The 4,978-nt window shown below is 45.3% G+C and overlaps 1 non-coding gene across 1 annotated transcript; it reads right to left on the bottom strand.

Annotated features, from left to right (window-relative positions):
• Positions 1-2: 2 nt before the first annotated feature.
• Positions 3-74, bottom strand: TRNAA-AGC. Its single transcript has one exon. It is a non-coding gene; the product is annotated as a tRNA-Ala (tRNA).
• Positions 75-4,978: the final 4,904 nt, after the last annotated feature.

Below are 4,978 nucleotides of genomic sequence, written 5' to 3'. Positions count from 1 at the left end.
ACTGGAGATGCCAGGGATCGAACCTGGGACCTTCTGCATGCTAAGCAGAGGCTCTCCCACTGAGCCATGACCCCTCTTTACAGCTCTCCAAGGTCTCAGACTGAGGTCTTTCCCATCATCTCCTGCCTGGTCCTTTTAACTGGAGATGCCGGGGATTGAACCTGGGGCCTTCTGCATGCCAAGCAGAGGCTCTGCCACTGAGCCACAGACCCTCTCTATAATAAACTCGATCCCTCAGATTCAGTATTGTCTACTCAGACTGGCAGCTGCTCTCCAGGGTCTCAGGCTGAAGTCTTTCACATCACCTCTTGCCTGGTCCTTTTTAACTGGAGATGCCAGGGATCGAACCTGGGGCCTTCTGCATGCCAAGCAGAGGCTCTGCCACTGAGCCACGGCCCCTCTTTACAGCTCTCCAGGGTCTCAGGCGGAGGTCTTTTACATAATCTCCTGCTTGGTCCTTTTAACCGGAGATGCCAGGGATCGAACTGGGGACCCTTCCTTAGCAGCAGTATAATCAGGCTCTGTCTCTGATTTCTGGGATATCCATCTAAATCCTTTTTCTTCTTCCATTATGCCCACCGCATATGGTGTTGCCAGAAATACATTTAAAAAACACACCCTCAGGTGTTTGAAAGGTTAATACCACCTTCCTCTTCTCTAAGTAGAGGTATTTAATTCTGTGCTGCATATGTTTTTTGTAAAGCTTGCTGTTTTATTAAGTAGTAAGTAGACTATTTTGCATTAATTAGAGCATCTCCTTGGAGAGACATTACAGCCAAGAATAACATTCTACCACAGAAGAACTGTACACGTTCGAAATGCCCTACTTCAAAAACTGCCACAGAGAAGCCGCACAAACACTCAACAACCAGGATTTATTTGTCAATATTGACTTAGACGCTTTTTTAATTTGTTTCACAATTACGAAAAACAACATCCCTCAACTGTATGTTTGTATTCCGTTTTCCCAGCTTGTCAGTAAGACATGAATAAGAAAGGAGTGACTGGGAATGTGGGTTTATTTTCCACTAGGGATGCTTGGACACCAGCCAGTTCAGCTCACATTCTGCTCTCCGGTCATGAGCCGGTTTTTCGCCAAGCAGTTCAGCTGTTCGTGAGAAGCTCAAGTCAGCTAGGCGAATTACTTTCTGAGTATTCAGACAGTATAGTACAGTGCATTCAACAGCGTTTCACACACCCAAGTGATCCAAATCCCCCCCCGAAAAAGCTGGTTTTGCAAGCAGCGTTGAGGTAAGCAGCTTGAGAAATATTTTCTGTTGCTTTTATTATTTTTGCATTCCCCACCTCTGGCAGTTTGCAACTTTGAGGGCCCCAAAATACAAATCCTATTCCAAGCACTGGAAATCTTATGTTGCAGCTCTTAACCAAAGCTTTCAGGGTAATATTGATCACAAGAGTGAAACAGTTAAAAAGAAGATGGGTTAAAAAGTGTGTTAAATATAGCAACCATTGATTAAAATAATAATTTCAAAGAACTAGCAGATCTTGGCATGAAAACCAATCCAAAGTGACCAGGAAAGGTGTGTGTTGAAGGATTTCACTCTATTCATACCCCCTGTGCTAACAAATCATCCCCATTCTAAGAAAACAAAAGGGTTTTTGCCTGGCACAAAAAACTTTACAGACTGGATTTCAGATCAACTGATGTAAGGTGGGCGTTTCATAGTCAGGGTGCTACCACTGAGAAGACCGTGTCGCCCGCGATTGTCCATTTTTCGTCTGCTTTCAAGCAGTCTTTTATACCAAGAGAGCTAGAATTTGACTTTTAAGAATGGAATCATATCATGGGAAGCTGAATTCCACACCTAGTGTTCCACAACCAATGTTCCCTCTAAGCTGATTTAGTGTGAGCTAGCTCACAGTTTTTTTAGCCTCTGGCTCTCACACAGTTTTGCCTTAGCTCAGGGAGGAGGGCTCCAGAGCAAACCAATTTATGCAGTAGCCAAATCGCTCGCTCACAACTTTAAGGCCAGAAGCTCGCAAAGTAGGATTTTTGCTCACAGCTTAGAGGGAGCAGTGTCCACAACTAGCACATTTTTTTTTGCCCCTGTGATATCATGGCACAGACAAGCACCCATGTTTTTATGCTGTCTTTCCACTGTATCAAAGTCCACAAGCAAACACGGGCTGCTTTGGTATGCTATCAGAGGTTCTCCATCTCCCCTACCCCACCATTTTATTTTGTGCTACTGTTTGTGGGGGGGGGGGGGTTGCCCACCTGCCCAAATCTGCTTTCATCTTTGGGCACACATACAGATGGTCTTTTGGGGAGCACTGACTACTTTGCATCTGACCACCATCCTCAGTTGTATCATCCGATGTTTGTACAGGTTTTCAATACTGTGTAGCTATGTTTTAATTGTTTCAAATTAGTTGTATATATTTGTTGTAACCCTCTCTGAGCCCTGCATGCAGGGGAGGGAGGGCTAGAAACCCAATGAAATCACTCAGTCAATCAATAAAAGAAACGTTAAAACCTTTGAGCCACTAAAATACAGCTAACGGTATGAAACCATGCAACTGAATGAATTAATTAATTAATTAAAAACAGATAAGCAAACAACACTTTTTTTGTTGTTCAGTCGCACAGTCGAGTCCGACTCTTCGCGACCCCATGGACCAGATCCCACCAGGCCTTCCTGTCTTCCGCCATCCTCTGAAGTTGGCTCAATTTCATGTTCGTTACATCTATGACACTGTCTAACCATCTCATCCTTTGCCATCCCTGTCTTCTTTGACCTTCAACACTAGAAGGCACACAAACCTTTACAGACTCGATTTCAGGTCGACTGCTGTAAGGAGAGCGTTTCATAGGGCGCTACCACTGAGAAGACGATGTCACCAGCTGTCCATTCGTCATCTGCTTTCAAGCATCTCTTTTCCTCCAAGAGAGTGAGAATTTTGCTTTTAAGAACAGAATCATATCTTCTTGGGAAGGTGAATTCCACACCTGGTGTTCCGCAACTAGCACATATGTTTTGTACCTGTGGCATCGTGGCATAAACAAGCACAACTTCTTTTTTTAAATTATGCCTCCTTTCCACCTTATCAAGGTTCATAAGGAAGCAAACATAAAAGAAACAATTAAAAAACCTCTGAGCCATTGAAATACAGCTAACGGTATGAAACAATGCAATTAAAAACACATAAGCAAACAACACAAGAAGGCAGGCCAATAACCATTGTTGGGGATATGCCAGATGAAACAAGAGAAGACTTTACCAGCTGGCAAAAGGCTCTGGTAGAGGGAAACAGGTGACTCTCCCTGGGGAGGGAATTCCAAAGTTTTGGTGCCACGACGGAGAAGACCCGCCCCCCGATTACCCCTTGTCTAGCTTCAGGTGGCATGGGCAACAAAAGCAGGGCCTTCGAAGGTGACCACAGTGTACAGGTAGGTTCACAAAGTTCAGAAGGGAAGAGGCACTCCCCAAAGTACGATGTTCTATACAAGGGGTGTCAAACATGCGGCCCGGGGGCCAGATGAGGCCCCGGAGGGCTTCTATCAAGCCTGCAGTGGAACTGGTTGTCTCCTGCTTCTTCTTCCACTTCTGCTGCTGCTTCGTCACCGTAGGTTTGCAGCTGACAGATAGTACACCTGAACAGCATACTCAGGATTGCAACAGCACAGGCATTTTGATGCAACAATTCAGAGCAAGAGGTGTCAGTTATCAGACACGGTTAAATAAGCAAAATATTGCGAGAGCGCTAATGTTTTAAGCCTGTTTTTATTTTAAGTAAAAAAAAACCCTTTGTGTTTGTGTCCTTTATAAAGTTTATATCTCTGCTACCTCTCATTACTTTTCATGACACGCATGGCCCGGCCCTACAAGGTCTCATTTATGTCAGATCTGGCCCTCATAACAAATGAGTTTGACACCCCTGTTGTATACCTATGTTCTCCATGGGCTGCTTTAGTATGCTATCGGAGGTTCTCAGTCGTGGTTTCATTTCACTTGTCCCTGCGCCCAATTGTTTCTCTCCAAGATGCCCCTCCCCGAAATCCTCGTTTGCTTTCCCACCGTTTTGCTAGATGTATTAGGCATGAGGTCTACGGAAATGTTCATGTGCATTGGGAATGGGCTTTCTCTCTCTCTCCCTTTTTGAAGCCAACGCAAGAGAAGAACAGGACCGCTTTGTGAATATTCAGACAGAGGAACGGCAGCCTGTTCTGCCCGTGCCGATAAAACTTTGTCGAACACTATGGTCAACTTCGTTTGCAGTACGCGGCTTGAGCTGCGAGTCGCATCGAGCGAGGTCTTGTCTTCTTCCGCATCGTTTTCTGGTATCAATTATGAAACAAAAACACAGCTCTGGAGCTGGGAAAGAGGAGCTTTGTCTGAGAGGCTTTTCTGACTGATCTGTCACATCATATATTAAAGGGGAGGGAGAATACAGCTAGTTCCTCCGCAAATCCATCTTCCGAACGCTTCAGGGTCCCATGTAGACCTTCAAACACCGTTCTCTTGCAAAGAGGGAGGGGGGAGGGCTTTCATTTGGAAATGCTATAGAACACCCATTGCAAGTGGATTTCAAAAGAGGGTTTGGGGGGGGGTCTTGCTTTCACTTCATCACACGTAGTGCGCTCAGAATCTATTGGGGGATCTGGCAGGTCCTTAGAAAGAGACCTTCAGGGCAATATGAGGCTCAAAGAGAGGTCTGCCGACCTCCAGGTGGTACAAAAAATAAACAGAATAATCTGTCGCACTGTACAAATCACACTAGGGACCAATGCTCCCTCTACGTCGTAGAGTCTTGTGAGCAAAAATCCTACTTTGTGAGCTCCTGGCATTAAAGTTGTGAGCAAGCGATTTGGCGACTGTATCACTTAGTTTGCTCTGGAGCCCCATCCTTCCGGAGCTAAGACAGAAATGTGTGAGCCGGAGGCTAAAAAACTGTGAGCTAGCTCTCACTAACTCAGAGGGAACCCTGCTAGAGACCAATGCTCCCTCTAAGCTGT

This window comes from Gekko japonicus, unplaced genomic scaffold (assembly GCF_001447785.1).
Source record: "Gekko japonicus isolate JY-2015 unplaced genomic scaffold, Gekko_japonicus_V1.1 scaffold8878, whole genome shotgun sequence".
In the NCBI taxonomy this organism is placed as follows: Eukaryota; Metazoa; Chordata; class Lepidosauria; order Squamata; family Gekkonidae; genus Gekko; species Gekko japonicus.
This window is presented reverse-complemented; position numbering and strand designations above follow the sequence as displayed.